General features: G+C 44.8%; 1 long non-coding RNA gene and 1 other non-coding gene across 2 annotated transcripts in view; one reads left to right on the top strand and one right to left on the bottom strand.

Moving 5' to 3' along the window:
• LOC108281727 overlaps positions 1 to 8,274 on the bottom strand; it is a 26,384-nt gene extending 18,110 nt beyond the window's left edge. The window contains exon 1 of the long non-coding RNA XR_005195292.1: positions 8,104 to 8,274. This is a non-coding gene — a long non-coding RNA (uncharacterized LOC108281727). The remainder of the gene's footprint in view (positions 1 to 8,103) is intronic.
• On the top strand, positions 101 to 204 carry LOC119466817. The gene has a single exon (XR_005195305.1). It is a non-coding gene; the product is annotated as a small nucleolar RNA U13 (small nucleolar RNA).
• Positions 8,275 to 16,572: the final 8,298 nt, after the last annotated feature.

Raw genomic sequence — 16,572 nt, 5'->3', positions numbered from 1 at the left:
AACTGTGGTAAAATATGCATAACACAAAATTTACCATTTTAGCCTTTTTTTTTGTCTGTTTTTCAGAGCAGGAGTGGAATTTTATTTAAAAGGCTTTAGGGTCCTTTCGTGGTTCATGAGCATGATGATTGGCTGTTCATACATGTGTGTGAGATGTGCTATCCTGGAACCGTGTTACCACGTAGGCACATTACCTGTCTGACCTCAAACTGCTACTGGGTGAACCCCAGGAAAGGCAAAATATGTCACTCAGGACACGTGGAATTTCTGTGCCGTTTGTGTGTTGTGGGGAGAAACACCCAACTTCTCCCAATACATTGCGAGTCCCATTGTATAGGTGCACATTTGATGGCTTTGTATTTGCTGAACCCCTGGGAGGACAGGCACAAGACCAACACATTTCAGATTCGTTGGGCGACATGGCCACCCACGTGCTCCCCACGCGGCCTCTGCTGTGGGCCTGCCACGAGCTCGCACAGGCTCCCCTAGAATTACCCCGAAAGCCGTTGGGCGCCTGCTGTGCCGAGTGAGAGCGCCGCCTGTGCTCCCCGGAAACGGGCTTCAGCTCCTCTAACGTTGTGATGTAGCTGGACTCGGAGCCTGGGGCGAAGCCGGAGCCCAGGAAGCGAGACTGGGCGACGGAGCCGGGGTCGGGCGGGGGGTCAGAGCCGGAACCGGAGTCCGAGCCAGAGGGAAACCGGGGCTGGCCGGGGCCAGGCTCCAAGAGGCCGCAGGGGTCCCAGACTGAGCGCAGCTCAACGCCACAAGGTCTGGGGCCAGGGACGTCCCGGAGTCGGATGAGGAACCGGAATCGCAGTTGCTGGAGCAGGGGCAGGGGCCACAGCCATCCCCGGGGTTGGAGGTGACGACCCACCCCTGCCAGAGGTGGAGACCCCAGAGACCCTGTCTGCTGGCGCCACTGCCACTCCGACTGCCTGGAGGCGTCGCTCTCTTTCCAGTGGCTGGAGTGGCAGGCGGGAGCGCACCCCTGGATCTTCCTGCCGGCACCCACGATGCTGACGGCCGCGCTGGCCACCGGCTTCCTTCACCGGCCCAAGGACGAAGGAGAATATCTGAAGGAGCAGTGCAGCCCGGTGAGGAGCCCAGCCAAGGCGGAGAGACGCTTTGTGCAGGGCTATTTCACCACCAAGATTCCTACTGCCTCCACGAGGTGCACTCAGGCGAGTTTCACCTGGATGCTGGTGGGTTCCCACAGCAGCTCACTGCCGGAACCGGACATCTTTGCAAAGTCAGTAAATCCCACGGTGCCGGATCTGCGTGCAGCACAGGGAAACGGAAGACAGATCCAGAACAAGCAGGTGTGCTGAGGTACAGGAGGCTGTGTGTGCCGCCCAGCCCGTTCCTGTATGCCTAGCAAGTGGACAGAACGCTCCACCAGAGCTACAACCACAGTGAAGATCCCTCTATCTGATCGGCTTCTTTAGAGGACACATCTTGGGACGAAACTGGCCTAGGTAATGGGCCATTCACTCCTGCAGGCCAAAGCCATGTGGCTGCTGTACTGCTGAGGAGCACCCTGAGGACAACGTGCAGAACAAGCAGTGGCTCACCCACTTCCTCAACCAACTTAACAACATTAAGAACAGTTTGGCCTTAAAGAAAATTGAGGTACCTGGCAGTTCAGGTTTACAGGGAGGTCAGGAGAAGGTGGAGGAATGAGGAAGACTTGCTCCAAGCACCCTAACAAAAGCACTGCATGACTACTTGATGAGATCCTTGCTCACAGCTGGGTTTGCTCTACTGTATTTGGAGACAGAGTCTTGCTCTGTCATCCTGGCTGGAGTGCAGTAGCACTATCTTAGCTTACTGCAACCTCCACCTCCTAGGTTCAAGTGATTCGCTTGCCTCAGCTTCCCAAGTAGCTGGGATTACAGGCGCGTGCCACCACACCTGGCTAATTTTTGCACTTTTATTATAGACAAGATTTCACCATGTTGGCCAGGCTGGTCTCGACCTCCTGACCTCAGGTGATAAACCCTCCTTGGCCTCCCAAAGTGCAGGGATTACAGGCATGAACCACTATGCCTGGCCAATCCACCTTTCTTAAATTAACACTTGACAGATGCCAGAAATTGTGAATCCTTGGTAACATTGGGATCAATAACACAAATCTTGTGTCCACCCCATGAGGCCGTTAGTACAGATATTAATGTTCATGTTTAATTTTGGGAGGTAGTTTCTAACCAAATTACAGAAATTTGAAATTCTACTTTTGTTGAAGTTTTGTTGGTTTTGGGGAGCCCCCAAAACTTGCTTGGAGCTCGCTGAGTATATTTTTTGTGGCAAGTGGTCCACTTTACATTGCTTTCCACACAACTGGAATTTGAGGCAACTTCCATGACAGTAATCTCTTTGTTTCACCTGGCATACATTCTCATCATACTGTTTGCCAATCATACTATTGTTGCTGCAAGTTCTGGATTGAAAGTATCATCCGTGAGCCTCAAGAACACGCTGGACTGGCCCATCCCACTCTCACCGGTGATGAGAATCTTCAGGGTGGTCAGCACGTCCACCTCTATCTTGACCCTGCTCAGTTCCGAGCCCAGCTGGCCATCCCAGGCCCCAGCTCTTAGCCATTTTAGCAATTTTTAAAGTGTATATTGCAGTGGAACTGAGTACATTCAGTTCACTACCCTCCATCTCCAGAACTTTTTTCGCCTTCCAAAACTGAAAGTCCACGCCCATTAAACAATAATGGCACTGCTATATTTTCATTCACCCAAGCCAGAGATTCTGAGTTGCATCCTAGGTTCCTCCTTCTCCCTCAGCTTCATATTATATCCAGCACCTGGCCTAGCTGATTTCACCTTCTAAACATCTCGTCTGTACAATTTTAGTAGCTTCCTACATAATGTCACGGACAGTCATCTTGCTCCACTTCTTCCAATGACCTGAAGGACAAAGACTTCTGGCTCTTTCCTCACCCCTCGATACAGTCTACTTCCCATTGCTGCCTCACATAGTCTGCACAAGCCCACATGCTGTCTCTCACCTCTGTTCCTTTGCACATGCGTTCTCCCAGCTTGAGCTGAATTTCCTTTCCCTGTCCCCCTGGAGCACTAGTTGTCATTCAAGACCCAGGTTAAGCATCCACTCTTCCCTAGAGCCTTTTTTGCTCCCCATCCTCATCACCCCAATCCTTCAGATAATACTACTTCTTGGTGGGGGCTTTCATTAAACATTTATTTTACTTTATCACAGTGTGCTATAATTACCTATTTCTCCTTGCTGGGCAAGGACCAGCACTTGGTTAGGCTGCCATATACTGTTGATCAGGTTGTGCCCTGAGGCAACAAGCAGTGGCCAAGATCCGACCTGTACTTTACTTGCTAGATGCTTTTCCCTGGTATGAGACTACCCCTGCTCAGAGGAAGCCATGCTGCCTTCTAATTCACACAAAGTAGCTGTTTTAGGGATGACAGTGTTTCTACTTGTTACAAAGTAAGGGCTCAATTAATGTTAGTCTCCTCTCTCTGTCCATCAGCAAATGCAACCACTCCTGGAGTGGAGTGTCATCCTAGACCCCAGACTCCAGTCTCCTCTGGGGCCATGAAGGGAATGGAAGCCTCAAGAAACTTCCTGCTTAGGAAAAGGGCTCCCCTTGGCTCCTCCTCTACCAGGACAGGGGTGTCTTTGCTAAACTGAACACAGTACATTATAGCCTTTGCAGAATTAAGTAGCATCTTAGAATTTTATGGGCTCTCCTAGTCAAGGATGGCAAACCCATAGCATGGAAGTTACCTTTCTGCCATTCCTGGAGCACGGCAGACGTTACCAATCAATTACAATTGCTCTCACAAACTTGAGATGCCTCAGAATCCTCAGTAGGGCCATTAATGCATTGTTTGAACTGAAGTTTAGAATAAAACTGATTTCTCATCCTCATTCTAATTCAACCCCTTATTTTATGAATGAGATGAGGTCCTCTTTCCTCTATGGCCTTCACTCCTCAACTCTGTCCCTTCATCTCTAGTTAACTTTGGCTTGGGATGATTCCTATTTATCATGTCCTGAGCAGTCTTAAAAATGGCCCCTTACAATAAAGTATTTCCTCAGCAGTCCTGTTCCTTGGAATTGTGCTCTAGATAACTTAGCACTAAGAATCATAACATGTTTAACTTCAGAGAGCTGCTTCTTCAATTTCCTCAGTCATTAGACAAAAAGATTGAGGCCCAGAAATTGAAGACAAGTGATTTACCCAAGACCTCAGGGCAACATATGACTGAGCTGGGCAAAGTCCAAATATTCTGACACCCAGGCCATGTCTCTCTCCACCACACCTTCTTGTGGCTGACATTTAATTTTTATTAGTCGATCCTCAGTGCATGGAACCACTGACTTTGGAGTTAGAAGAATCTTTTACAGTGCTTTTCCAGACTTTCACATAAGACAGAATTTCCTTTCTCTACACTCCTTTTTATATGAGTGTATTAAAAGGGCCATGTTAACATCTAGAGTGTTTAGGAAGCAGGAGATTGGTGTAGGGGAGAAACACTGAGCCTATATCAGTTGCAGCTCATCTGCTGGCTGACTGTGTGATTCAGGCTCTGAGTGGGCACTCACTTTGCTCATACTTTCCCGGCCCAAGACTCTATCCTAAAGTTATCACACATTAACTGACCAGATGATTGAGGGGTCTAGGCTCTCCAGCTTCACCATTCCCTTAATCTTTAGAAAATACACAGCATCTATAAGAAATAATAAAAGAATGGAGCAAGATCTATAAGCTAGATTTTCCCCTCCTCTCCATATCTGGATCTACTTATTCGGTTGCTGCAAATGGAACAGATCAGAAATAAAAATGGACTTCCTGAATACATTTTATCCTAAACACAAATGTTGGCGAGTTCATGGTTAGACTTCTGGAAACTATTTTTAATCTTTAAATTTTATTTATTAATTTTTTTTTACATATGGAGTCTCCTGTGTTGCCCAGGCTAGACTGCAGTCGCAATTCACAGGCATGATCATAGCGCAATACAGCCCTGAATTCCTGGGGTCAGGTGATCCTCCCACCTCAGCCTCCTGATTAGTTGGGAACACAGGCATGCACTACTGCACGGGCTAAACTACTTTTAAAGTTCAATCCCAACTGCAGACTGGGCTAATACATAGTTAACTTGGCTAGAGGATGGAGCTAAGAAGTCTTAGAGGATTCTCTTGTGATGCTTCATATGAGAGAAAGATACACTGCAGCCTTACTGGGCAACAGGTATCTAGTCAAGCCCTTCAGCAAAATAGTCTACTGAAGCACCTTTGCCTCTACTCTTCTCTCAGATGCAGTCTTCCATTTGGTAAATACTGACATCTACCCAAGTGAAAGCACGGCTGAGCTCATGAAACCAAACACTGGTATCCATAAACTGGGCATTTCATAAGTATCAAGGTGGGACTGGCCACTATATTGATAGTTAGCTGTCAGTCAGTCAGGCTTAAGGACTTCAGATTCTTTCATTCTCTTGCATTCTGTAGCCTGTTCTATTAGCCCCATTTTCTTGGTGAACTCCAACTTTCCTGTCACTTTATCTTTGAATTCCTCTCTGTAGCCCTGGGATAGAATAAAACACTGCCTCTTGGAATGTGAGCCCCGCCAAGATGCCTACCTGGCACCACACCACTGCACCCCACACCTAGCCCACGTGTATCCCATGCAACATTCCCTCACACCCCCACGCTCATGCCCAAATGGCCACCCTCGGCCCATGTGGCATGCAGACCTGCTCACTTGTCTTTCGACCTACAACCTCACTGTATGTGCCCAGAACAAGGAGGCCCTGGTCCCCAGGAATGGCGAGGCACCACCTATGACGACGGAATGTGAGATGACTGAAAGCAAAAAAACATGCTTGAGACCAGCCTGGGCAGCATGGCGGAACCCCAGTTCTACAAAAAATTAGCCCAGTGTGGTGACACATGCCTGTGGTCCCAGCTACTCAGGAGGCTGAGGCAGGGGATCCCTCGAACCCGAGAGGCCGAGGCTGCAGTGAGCCAAGATCACGCTGCTACACTCCAGCCTGGGCGACAGAATGAGACTCTGTCTCAAAAAACAAACAGGCTGGGCATGGTGGCTCACACCTATAATCCCAGCACTTTGGGAGGCTGAGGCGGGTGGATCACGAGATCAGGAGTTCTAGACCAGCCTGGCCAATATGGTAAAACCCTGTCTCTACTAAAGATACAAAAAATTATCTGGGCATGGTGGTGCATGCCTGTAATCCCAGCTACTTGGGAGGCTGAGGCAGAAGAATCGCTTGAACCTGGGAGGCAGAAGTTGTGGTGAGCTGAGATTGCGCCACTGCACTCCAGCCTGGGCAACAAGAGCGAAACTCCATCTCAAACAAACAAAGAACAGGGTGCGATCACCAATGGAGTATAAATGGAAAGGAGATTGGATTGAGTCCCAGGACACACAGGTTTAGAGGCCTTGAGAGATGAGGGAAAAGCAGCCAAGGCGTTGGAGTAAGCGTGGTCAGGAGACAGGGCAAGACAACAGGAGAATGAGGCATTCTGGAAGGCACCTGGAACTGCTCTAACAAGGAGGCGGAGATCAGCTATGACAAATGCTGCGGATGTGTTCAGGGAAGATGAGTTAGAATTAACTTTGGGTGACCTTGGCAGGAGCAGTTACAGTGATGTAGTGAGGATGAAAACCTGATTTGAGTATGGATTCAAAAAATCAGGAGAGATTTGGCATATCCATACAACGGAAAACTACTAAGCAATAAAAATGAGTGAACAATGGATACAACATGGATAAATTTTGAAATAATTATGCTGAATGAAAGCCAAACACAAAAGAATATATACTGTATGATTCCATTTATATAAAATTCTAGAAAATGCAAATTAATGTATAGTGACAGAAAGCAGAGTCGTGGCATTGCCTGAGGCAATGAGGGCCATAAGGAAAGATTACAAGGAGGCAGAAGGAAACTTGGGGTGATGGACATATTTACTATCTTGATGGTGACGTTTCAGAGATGTGTACATATATCGAAATGCATCAGATTGTACATTTTCAAAAAAAAAAGAAACGCTGCCTGTTTAGTGTCTTCACAGACCTTTTCACATACCTCTCCTTGAAGTTGCATGTTTGTTTATAGAACTTTCCCCCACTAGACTGAATTTATTGCCAGTCAATGACTTACTTACCTTTGTAAATCTAGCACATAGCAAAGTGCCTAATGCTAACTGGGCACTGAATAAATGATGGTTGAGTAAAGCCTGAATGAATGAATGAGGGAAAGTGGTCTGATACAAATGATCTTTCAGTTCCCTTCCATCTATCCAGTTTATGATCATATACATTAAGTATTACTGTTATTCAAGCTCCATGCTACAAGGGGAAGAGGAGGAATGAGGTAAGCTAACCCTGCAGGGTGTTTTTCTCCTCTTTGGAGGTTACACACCATATAGCATCCCCCTCTTTTTTTTTTTAAGGAAGTGTGGTCACTGCACAGATATGCTAACTCTTCCATCCAAGTGGGTGAACCCTAGGTAGGCTGAGTTAAGAAACTTTGGAAAACTGGATAATGCATGATATATATGGAAGCAGCTGTTATCACTTAATATCACTCTAATATAAATGTGTGTGTATACACACACACACACACGCACGCACGCACATACATTTTTTTTCCTCTCAGAGAAAAACAGAAGGACACTGATTTATCCAAGGCACTGGTATATCACTGTTTTTTTTCTGACTATTTCTTCTACTCCATTAAGTAGAATATTTGAAGCCAGGACAGCACAAGATTAAGTTTACGTATTTGTTTGCTTATTTTAGATGCTGGCTATGGAAAAGGTTGTGACTGATGAAAATCTCTGGGCTCCCAGGGAAAATAAAACTGCATAGATTGAAAAAACAGCCAAACAGCCCGTAAACAAAGAAACCCTTCTGGGTTCAAATACAAAGATACTCTTATTCTTAGAGTGTTAACTCTTTCTTTTGCCCTTTTGGACAAGAAGATCAAGGTCAAGTGCAGTAAAGGTTTACTATTAAACTTAACATGCCTCTCCCCTGGGAGAAGTAGGTCCAGAGAAGGAGAATAATAAACACTGAGGGAAATTACACACCTGGGGTCAGCCTTGAGGCCCTCCTTGAAGTCCTTCAACCCCTTCTTCTCTTGTGGTTGCCCGACCATGAAAAAGGTATCCCTGATGGTAGGAAAATCTTCCAGAAGATCTCTCAGGCTATTGCAGTATGCCATAATCTGACCCCGAAGAGCACAGCGAGACATGCGGTGTTTAAACCTGAAAGTCAGGAGAAAGGATGTCCAGAAGCACAATCCAAGTTCTTCCACCTCTCACAGAAGTTCCACGATCTGCTTTCCTGGAGGACTTTCCAAAGAGACAGAGTACTTTTATCAAGAAAAAATTCCCATTTGGGTCAGGCGGCTATTGCCTGAAGGCAGAAGCATGAACCCCTTCATAGCGACCCCTATCCTACACTTCCAATGCCCCCATGCATGTCAGAGGGCAGTTTAACTTGGTTTTAGCCAATAAAACTGCTGTTTATTACATTCAGAGTCAGAGGAATCAGCATGTGTTATTCACATATACTATACTTACTTCTGACAGTATTCAACTATACTTTGACGTTTCCAGTTTCATCCTGTGATAAAGGAGAATGCTAGTTTTATTAGACAATTGGCTATTAGAACTCCCCAGCCTAGTGCATGTGTACAAACTTAAAGGAAACTTCAAGCAGGAAAAGGCCACACATCTGGGACATTCTTTCTAGGTCAAGCTTGTTAGGAAGCACTCCTCTGTGTCTCTCTCCCGCTCCTACCTGTCTTGCTGAGTATCCCAAGGCTGCAAGGCCCTGACCACACTTTACCTCACAACCATTTCTCAGGGTTGTGTTTGCAGAGAGCAGTCTTGAGTGATAAGGTAATGTCTCCCTCCAGGAAAGAGAGCAGGAGGTGGGTTCCCCAAGTTCAGTGCTTTTCAACTGTGACATAAGCCACTACCTGCACGTAGGCTTCTCCACAATGTCCCCGTGGGACTGGCATGAACATGAAGCTCATGTTGCCTACTCTGCTGTGAATAATACAATTATTTGTCTCTGACAAAGGAGTTTGTGTGCCTTCTGCCAGCATCCATCCAACAGTAACAGATTAACTTATTAGCTAGTAAGTAGCCCCCAGACCCTGACAAAATTAATATAGGTAATCATATTGTCTGAGCTCTTTCTGATCTGATGGGTATTGAATAACCCTGAAGGGCAGTTCATGAATGCTTTTTTCCACTTGGTCAATATTTTTTTGAGAATTGCTTATTAGAAGGGACCCTTTGCTTCTATTATTGCTGAGCAGTAATTGCTGGCCCTGTCATATCTCATCTGTAGAACTAGATCAGGTAAATTTAAGTCTTTCCTCTAAAGTCACAAATAGGGAACAAAGCCTAGAATTATGAATCTTGTCATTTTCCTCCTAAATAACTATGTATTAGCATAATGATTTTCTCATCAAAAAATTAATGAATAATGAAATGATACTGACAAAATTAAGGAATAATTATTACTGATTAAAGTTTTGAGTTTTAGTATTTTTCAATAGATTAGGCTAATATAAAAAACACAAACATAGTGGTAGTGTCTGAAAAACCAAGATAACCGCATGGTTATCAGGTGACCAGAGGGTAAGACCCATTGTTCACCTGTCTAATCCCCAAGCCCCTGTGGGTCACTCAAAAGTAGGTTAATGTTCCAGTGCAGGTGCTGAAAAGAGTTCATTTAGAAAGTGACAAAACAGACTGCGGCCTTGGGAAAATGCATACATTTTTAAAACACGACTGCAACCCACTGGAACGGACTCCCTTTTACTTCTTATTGAACTCCCCTTTTCACTTCTTTACCATGTATTTTCAGTGGTCCTAACCAAATAGGTTGAAAGCATCAGATCAACAGATTCCAAGTGAAGACTTTCCATTTGCTCAAATACAAAAGAGGACCAGAGCTTTGGGCAGCATTTCTCACTGCACACTCACAGCGCTCTTCATTCTGTCAGCCGTGGTTTGTTTCCTCAGGAGGAAGGCGTTCAGCATCATGTCTCTCAGCCCCACCTTTTCCAGTTGAATAGACTCAAAGGCCTCTGGAGCCCTGACAAGTGAACAGAGACATGGGAGCCCAACGCAGGAGGTATGCAGATGGGGAACAAGAAGACAATGTGTATACTGGGCATTGCAGCAGGAGGGCAGGTGGCTGGGTCTCCATGGTTCTTGCCTGCTTCAGGTGTTTCTGATTATTCACCAGGGATGTGGATGTGTTACCATCCACATCTTCAGGCTCAGGGACCCCACGTGCCTGAAGCATTTTGCATCAGCAGCCGTTCTCAGTCCTAAGCCCAGTGTTTGTACTACCCATCGCCCTTTGCATTCTCCTAGCCTTAACTGTAGGGATACTTGAAGTGTCCTCCCAAGGGTCCTCTTGACTAGACATATTGGTCTTAAGTCTTCCATCCACACATTGGAAATGTGGACTGAACATACTTGATCTCTGGCCATGTGTCAGACTAACAGCATCTTGAGTAATAGAATTGCTTTGCCCGTTACTATTTTTTATTCGAAATTTTCCAGAATTCAGTTAGAGTGTCATTGGTAGGCCCTGATAAAATACTCAGACAAATCATACTACAGAGTATGATTTACAGAGTATTCATACAAAGTATCATACAGACTATTACAAAGTAATTCATACTACAGAGTATGAATATCTCTCTTTCTCTGTCATGGTGAAAAGATATCCAGACAGAATAGGGCATCTCTAATTTAAGACATGTCTCTGGAGAGGTCATGCCTCTCTGACAATAATTCACCATCCTGTTATTCTAAGCAATGTTAAAACCTTTGTTAGAACAGTGAGGACAGGCTGGGCACGGTGGCTCATGCCTGTAATCCCAGCCCTTCAGGAGGCTGAAGCAGGTAGATTACTTGAGGTCAGGAATTCAAGACCAGCCTGGCCAACATGGTGAAACCCCATCTGTACAGAAAACACAAAAATTAGCCAGGTGTGATGGTGCATGTCTGTAGTCCCAGCCACTCAGGAGGCTGAGGCAGGAGAATTGTTTGAACCCAGGAAGCAGAGGACGCAGTGCACTGAGATCAGGCCACTGCATTCCAGCCTTCCAGTCTGGGTGACAGAGTGAGACTCCATCTTAAAAAAGAATAATGAGGACAGTTCTGTGCTTCTCAATTCAAGATAGATATGGAGAATTTGGAGAGGCCTTCCTTGTGATCTGCACTTTTTGGAGTCTGAAAAATATACAGAGAGAGAAGAAGGGAAGGAAGGGAAGTGAAAGAGAGGAGGAGAAAGAAGAGAGAAGGGGTTAAAATTAGGACTGTTCACTGTCCTTTATTGACTGGAGTAGATTGGAAGGAGTCGAGCCCTCTCAGTATTCATACAAGGTCTTTATATAAGATGCTAGTCACTCTGAGACTTTAGGCTCCTTTGGTTCCCCAATACTATTTGTTAATTGACTTAAAAGAGGACGCTTTTGTTATTCCAAGAAGAATCCATTCTTCCATCTTACCAGGTACAGTACCTTTTGGCAGCCTGAAACCTTTCTGGAGAATGAGTAAGGGTATCTGGGACTTTTGGAATTGGGGCTATCACTGAGCTGTCTACACCATTCACAATTCTGGAATGTCTTCTTCTGGTTGGGCCCATTCCACCATGATTTCTCAGATCTGAACGTACTTCTTAAAATATTTTAAACCAAAATAAATTAAATTTGTTGGGCATATAAGTCCTGAAGTACTGCTGTAAAATAATCTCACAGCCACAACTGATCACCAGCACATGTAAAGGCCTGGGTACATGGGACAGGGGAGTGGAAAGAAGAGGAGAGGAGGGGAGGAGAGGGAAAGGTGGGGGGAGGAAAAGGGGGAGGGAGGAAGAGAGATATCACTATGCACAATTAAGAGGTGAGGCACCAAGTGTGACTATTTTCAGAAGAGAGTGTAGTTGTCTGAAGTGCTCTGAGAAAAAAAATCTCCCTTCTACAAAGTGGCTAGATGGTGTGCTCTGATAGAGTGGTCTCTCAAGGAATACCACTAATAGATTTCATGACTACAAGATCTGGAAAGTTCCCACAGGGCACCTAGGCAGATGGAGGTGGGCTGTATATGCTGCCATGCACGACATAATGACAAAGATGGGAGGGAGGAGGGGGAGGGAGAAAAAGAGGAGAAAGAGGGATGGTGAGGGAGAGGGGAAGGAAGAATGGGGAAATAAAAGGGAAACTCGTGTCTTCCAATACTCCAGTGCCACTGGCTATGGAGCTGCAGGGCCTGTTGGATGGAACTTGTTTATATTTTTCTAAACAACTAACTAAAAGAAAAAAGTTAAAGCTTTGAAGGAAAGATCATTCTTCAATTAAAGACACAAGGAGTTACCCATAGCAGAATTACCACAGGAGACATAAGGAGACTGAGGCAAAAAGAAAAAGACCCCAGGTAAAAAAATCTAGTTTTCAACCATATTTTTTTCTGAAGACCCTTGAGGTATCCCAGTCTCCTGGAAATAGGAGCATCCGCTAGTTCAGGGGACTGGGGAGGTCTTACAAGGTTGTGAGTGAGGTGAGAGGGAAGAAAGCCCACGCTCTGCAATCAGATCCTGGTGCTGACGCTGAGCTGCTGATCTTGCCTCTTTTCCTTAACTTCTCAGAACTGTTTCCTTACCCAGAAAAAGAAGGTCATGCCCCCCACTGCACGGGGCTGTGAGAGGACTCTATGAGTCCACCTATTTCTATCACCTAGCTTCCTGCCTGCCTGGGCCACAGAAACTGTTGAATGAAATCGTTAACTCCCTGACCCCCACCCGCACTCTTCATTCCAAAATGCCCAGTATTCACACTTGTCTCTATCCCCAGTTGCTTCCTCTTGTCCAAACCCCTTCCTACAAATGTGTTCACATCTTCTTTTATTCTTTAATATTCCTACTCCTTCAAGTTTCCTCCTCAATTCTTAAAGAGTTACTATGGCCTGAATGTTTGTGTCCCTCCAAAACTACTATGTTGAAATTCTAATCCCATAATGATAGTATTTGGAGACAGGGCCTTTGGGAAGTAATAAGGTCTAAGTGAAATCATAAGGGCAGGGCCTTAGTCTGACATGGTGCTGTGCTTATAAAAGAGGAAGAGACACCGGGGCTCTCTCTCACTTGCTTCCCACCCATCTGTCCTTTAATGCGAGCACCCAGTGTAAGGCAGCCATCCACAAGCCAGAAGGAGAGCCCTCACCAGAAAACAACCATGCTGGCCCCCTGATCTCAGACCTCCCGCCTCTAGAACAGGGAGAAAATACATTTCTACCACTTAGTCCATGGTATTTTGTTGTGGCAGCCCTAGCAGACTAATACAAGAGCAATAAACACACACTCCTTCTAGACTTCTATCAGCCTCTTCTTGCTCCTTTTCTCTGGCAATCCAGCTTTCACTCTGACTTCATTAGCAGAAATGCTCTCAGAGTCAGCAAGACATTTTTGTGGCCTCATTTTAATCCCTACCCTCTGGATTTTCCCTCTACATTCAAATCTATTGGATTCCTCCTTCTTCTTCTAAAAATAATAGCTTTATTGATGTATAATTGACATTCAATAAACAACACATATTTAAAGCGTGCAACTGGATAAGCTTCGGCGTATATACTCAACCGTGTAACCATTATCACAATCAGATTATGACCACAGCCATCCTTCCTAATCTACCTCTTCCTTAAGCAACCACTGCTTGGCTTTCTGCAACTATAGATGAGAATGCGTTTCCTAGAATTTAATGGAATCATGCATTATGGGCTCTTTTTTGTCTTCATATTATTGTGGATATAAATAGTTCATTTCTTTGTATTGCTGAGCAGTACTATTCTGTTGTACAGATATACTGCAATGAGTTTACCCATTCACTTGTTGATGGTCATTTGGGTTCTTTCCAATTCTTGGCTATTATGAATAAAACTGCTATAAACACATTGTGTAAAAATCTTTGTATAGAAGTGTGCTTTCATTTCTCTTGGTTAAATACCTAGGAGAAGAATGGCTGGATCACATGGTAAGTATATGCTCCATGTTTTAAGAAACTGTCAAACTGTTTTCCAAGGTGGTTTGACCATTTTGCATTTCCATTAGCAATATGTGAGAGGTCCACGTCCTCCACAACCTTGCCAACACAGAGATGGTCAGTCTTTTACATTCTAACCATTCTAAAGGGCATGTAGAGGTTTCTCAGTGGGGGTTTAATTTGCATTTTGCTAATTACTTATGGTGTTGAACATCTTTTCATGCTTATCTGTCATTTGTACATCTTTGGTGACTTTTTCTTCTTGAACTGTTCTCTTCCTTTGGCTTTGGTGGCAGTAAACAATTTGTTCTCTCTTTCCTTTCTCACTCCCTTTCCTTTCTTCCCCTTGCACCCTTTCACTGTCTCCATCATTTATTCCGCCTTATGATGTCATCAGCCCTCTTCTCGTTTCACACTTGTAAGAGAAGCAATGTGTGTGTGTGTGTATCACAGTATATGGTTTTATAATGAAATCATCACAAAATGGACTTTAGCCAAGTTAAGAGTCATGAACGTGTCTGGGAAGATAAAATGACTGAGTTGAATCTTGGAGGCAAAAAAATTAAATGGGAGGGTAGGATGTGGTAAAGTAAGGTTAAAATATTCTCGGAAAATATGAGCAGAAGCAGACAGACATGAAACAGCACAAAATGTTTAGGATACTTCAAATAGAGGGCAACGGAAGTAGCAGAATAGAGGGCTGGGGTCAGGCAGTGAAGGTCTTGCATGCCTAGCTAAGGAGGTTGAGTTTTGCTCCTTGGTCTACAAGGTCACTGAAGGGGTTTAATCAAGGAGGCATAGTTGCTGTGGTCACTGTGTGGAGGATAGATATGGTTGAGGGCAGAGGTAGTGGTGCAAGACATGGAAGGATGGAGGCCACTTTGAAGGCCATTACAGCCACACAAGTGAGATAATGAGTTTGAACCAAGGCAGTGGGGATGGAGAAGAGGGGCAATATTCAATAAATATATAGAGTATGATATTGGCAAGAGGTAGTGATTGATTGATCTAAGGTAAGAAAGCCAGAGGAGTTAAGGACAATACTCACATTTTAATCCTGTCTGATGGCTGGGTGCAGTGGCTCATGCCTATAATCCCAGTACTTTGGGAGGCCGAGGCAGGTGGATCACCTGAGGTCAGGAGTTTGAGACTAGCCTGGCTGACATGGTGAAACACTGCCTCTACTAAAAATACAAAAATTAGCCAAACATGGTGGCATGCACCTATAAACCTAGCTACTTCGGAGGCTGAGGCAGAAGAATCTGGGAAGTGGAGGTTGGAATAAGCCGAGATTGTGCCATTGCACTCCAGCCTGGGCGACAAGAGTGAAACTCCATCTCAAAAAAAATAAATCCTGTCTGACTACTTAGATGGTGCTACCTTAACCAAGAATAGAAATACGGGCCAGGCACAGTGGCTCATGCCTGTAATCCCAGCAATTTAGGAGGCCAAGGCAGGCAGATCATGAGGTCAAGAGATTGAGATCATCCTGGACAACATGGTGAAACCCCATCTCTACTAAAAATACAAAAAATTAGCTGGATGTGGTGGCACATGCCTGTAGTCTTAGCTACCCGGGAGGCAGAGGTTGCAATGAGCTGGGATCGCACCACTGCACGCCAGCAACTGAGAGACTCCATCTATCTCAAAAAAAAAAAAAAAAAAAGTAGAAATATCAGAGAATTAGATGGAAGAAGAATGAGTTGTCTTTTGATGCTGAGTTGGGGTGTTTGTGGGATATCCAAACACTGTCTATGAAGAATTTAGATACTCTAGTCTGGGGCTTGGGAGACAGGTTCCATGAAGAGATGTAGATTTGAAAGTTGACAGTATATTGGAGGTTTTAAGCCTCAAGAGTCAATGAGATCACTGAGGGAGAATATGAAAGGAGAAAATAGGAGTTCCAAAAAGAGGATCCAGGAAAACACCATCATGTTAGAGATGGGTGGAGAAGAGGTCCCCCAGTCCAGGAAATTCAGAAGAAATAATCAAAGGTGTAGAAGAGATCCAGGAGAAAGTGGGGTCACAGAAGCAGAGGAAGAAGAGTATCAAGGACAAGGAATCCTCCTATTGCCTTAGACATAATATTGAAATTAGGCCAATTAGTAACTCTACAATGGCTTCTAAATGAGAAGAGTCACACGACTCTCACTTGCAATCAAAAGCTAGAAATAATTAAGCTTAGTGAGAAAGACATGTCAAAAGCTGGAATAGGCCAAAAGCTAAGCTTCTTGTGCAAAACAGCCAAGTTGTAAATGCAAAGGAAAAGTTTTTGAAGGAAATTAAAAGTGTTATTCCAATGCATGCAAGAATGATAAGAAAGGAAAGCAGCCAGCCAGGCGTGGTGGCCTCCCTGCACTGTGTGAGGCCAAGGCAGGCAGATCATGAGGTCAGGAGTTTGAGACCAGCCTGACCAACATGGGAAACCTTGTCTCTATTAAAAATACAAAAATTAGCTAGGCATGGTGGTGTGTGCCTGTAATCCCAG

The sequence above is a fragment of the Cebus imitator genome, unplaced genomic scaffold (assembly GCF_001604975.1).
Source record: "Cebus imitator isolate Cc_AM_T3 unplaced genomic scaffold, Cebus_imitator-1.0 Scaffold231, whole genome shotgun sequence".
Lineage (NCBI taxonomy): Eukaryota > Metazoa > Chordata > Mammalia > Primates > Cebidae > Cebus > Cebus imitator.
The sequence above is the reverse complement of the archived record's forward strand: the minus strand, read 5'-3'. Positions and strand labels throughout refer to the sequence as shown.